Here is a 3,222-nt window from a genome sequence, read left to right as displayed (position 1 = left end):
AGTCATCAGTGAGTCTGCACCCAGCAGGCACATTAATGATGCTGAGTCATCAAATGTCTAAACAAGGGGTTTTTAGGGTCCTCTGACCGGGAATCGAATAGATCCCAAACTCTGGAGCAGAACCAGTACCTCAGACTCCAGAGCACAGGACAGGGCAGAGGGAGGAGTGCTCTTCTCATACGTCAGAGACAGGCCCTGCTGGCGCAACAGGTTAAGTACTCGGCTGCTAACCAAAAGGTTGGCAGTTGGAACTCACCCAGCAGCTCTGTGGGAGAAAGAGCCGACGATCTGCTCCCGTAAAGAATGCAAGCATACCTCGTTTTATTGCGCTTCACTTTATTGCACTTCACAGATACTGCGCTTTTTACAAATTGAAAGTTTGTGGCAACCCTGCATCAAGCAAGTCTATCGGCGCCATTTTTCCAACAGCATGTGCTCACTTTGTGTCTCTGTATCACATTTTGTTAATTCTTGCAATATTTCATTATTATTATATCTGTTATGGTGATCTGTGATCAGTGATCTTTGATATTACTATTGTAATTATTTTGGGACACCACGAACCGCACCCATAAAAGACGGTGAACTTAATCGATAAATGTTGTGTGTGTTCTGACTGCTCCACCAATCAGCCATTCTCCCATCTCTCTCCCTCTCCTCAGGCCTCCCTATTCCCTGCAACACCACAATATTGAAATTAGGCCAATTAATAACCCTACAATGGCCTCTAAGTTTTCAAGTGAGAGGAAGAGTTGCACGTCTCTCACTTTAAATCAAAAGTTAGGAATGATTAAGCTTAGTGAGGAAGGCATGTCAAAAGCTGAGATAGGCTGAAAGCTAGGCCTCTTATGCCAAACAGTTAGCCAAGTTGTGAATGCAAAGGAAAAAGTCTTTAAGGAAATTAAAAGAGCTATTCCAGTGAACACACAAATGATAAGAAAGCCAAATAGCCTTATTGCTGATATGGAGAAAGTTTTAGTGGTCTGGATAGAAGATCAAACCAGCCACAACATTCCCTCATGCCAAAGTCTAATCCAGAGCAAACCCCTAGCTCTTCCATACTATGAAGGCCGAAAGAGGTGAGAAAGCTGCAGAAAAGAAGTTTGAAACTAGGAGAGATTGGTTCATGAAGTTTAAAGAAAGAGGCAGTTTCCATAACATAAAAGTGCAAGGTGAAGCAGCAAGTGCTGATGTAAAAGCTACAGAAAGTTATCCAGAAGATCCGGCTAAGATAACTGATGGAGGTGGCTACACTAAACAACAGATTTTCAGTGTAGACTAAATAGCCTTATAGTCGAAGAAGATGCCATCTAGGACTTTCAAAGTAGAGAGGAGAAGTCAATGCCTGGCTTCAAAGCTTCAAAGGACAGGCTGACTCTGTTGTTTGGGGCTAATGCAGCTGGTGACTTTAAGTTGAAGCCAGTCCTCATTTACCATTCCAAAAATCCTAGGGCCCTTAAGAATTATGCTAAATCTACTCTGCCTGTAGTCTGTAAATGGAACAACAAAGCCTGGATGACAGTACATCTGTTTACAGCGTGGTGTACTGAATATTTTAGGCCCACTGTTGAGACCTACTGCTCAGAAAAAAAGATTCCTTTCAAAATATTACTGCTCATTGACAATGCACCTGGTCACCCAAGAGCTCTGATGTACAAGGAGATTAATGTTGTTTTCATGCCTGTTAACACAACATCCATTCTGCAGCCCATGGATCAAGGAGTAATTTTGACTTTCAAGTCTTATTATTTAAGAAATACATTTTGTAAGGCTGTAGCTGCCATAGATAGTGATTCCTCTGATGGATCTGGGCAAAGTAAATTGAAAACCTTCTAGACATTGTTTATCATTCTAGAGGCCATTCATGATTCATAGGAGGAGGTCAAAATATCAACATTAACAGGAGTTTGGAAGAAGTTTATTCCAACCTTCATGAATGACTTTGAGGGGTTCAAGACTTCAGTGGAGGAAGTAACTGCAGATGTGGTGGAAATAGCTAGATAACTAGAATTAGAAGTGGAGCCTGAAGATGCGACTGAATTGCTGCAGTTTCACAACAGAACTTGAGCAGATGAGTTGCTTCTTAGGGATGAGCAAAGAAAGTGGTTTCTTGAGATGGAATCTACTCCTGGTGAAGATGGTGTGAAAATTGTTGAAATGACAACAAAGGATTTAGAATATTGCATAAACTTAGTTGATAAAGCAGCAGCAGGGTTTGAGAGGATTGACTCCAATTTTGAAAGAAGGTCTTCTGTGGGCAAAATACTATCAAACAGCATTGCATGCTACAGAGAAGTCTTTCGTGAAAGAAAGAGTCAATCGATGCGGCAAACTTCATCATTGTCTTATGTTAAGAAATTGCCACAGCCACCCCAGCCTTCAGCAACCACCATCCTAATCAGTCAGCAGCCATCAACATCGAGGCAAGACCTTCCACCAGCAGAAAGATTACAAATCACTGAAGGCTCAGACGATAGTTAGAATTTTTTAGCAATAAAATATTTCTAAATTAAGGTATGTACATTTATTGTTTTTGTAGACATAATGCTATTGCACACTTAATAGACTACAGTATAGTGTAAACATAACTTTTATATGGACTGGGAAACGAAAAATTCCATGTGACTCACTTTATTGTGATATTCGCTTTATCGCGGTGGTCTGGAACCAAACCCGCAATATCTCCGAGGTATGCCTGTTGTTGTTAGGTGCCGTCCAGTCTGTGCCAACTCATAGTGACCCTATGCACCACAGAACAAAGCACTGCCTGGTCCCGCACCACATTCACAATCATTTTTATGCTTGAGCCCATTGTTGCAGCCATTGTGTCGATCCATCTCTTTAAGGGTCTTCCTCTTTTTCGCTGACCCTGTACTTTACCAAGAATGATGTCCTTCTCCAGGGACTGATCCCTCCTGACAACATGTCCAAAGTATGTAAGACATAGTATTGCCATCCTTGCTTCTAAGGAGCCTTATGTTTATACTTCTTCCAAGAAGATTTATTCTTTCTTTTGGCAGTCCATGGTATATTCAATATTCTTCACCAACACCACAATTCAAAGGCGTCAATTCTTCTTCCGTCTTCCTTATTCATTGTCCAGCTTTTGCATGCATATGATGCGATTGAAGATACCATGGCTTGGGTCAGGCATGCCTTAGTCTTCAAGGTGTATGCTCAGCATACAGATTGAATAGGTATGGAGAAAGGATGCAACCCTGA

This window comes from Trichechus manatus, unplaced genomic scaffold, assembly GCF_000243295.1.
Source record: "Trichechus manatus latirostris isolate Lorelei unplaced genomic scaffold, TriManLat1.0 scaffold00480, whole genome shotgun sequence".
Lineage (NCBI taxonomy): Eukaryota > Metazoa > Chordata > Mammalia > Sirenia > Trichechidae > Trichechus > Trichechus manatus.
This window is presented reverse-complemented; position numbering follows the sequence as displayed.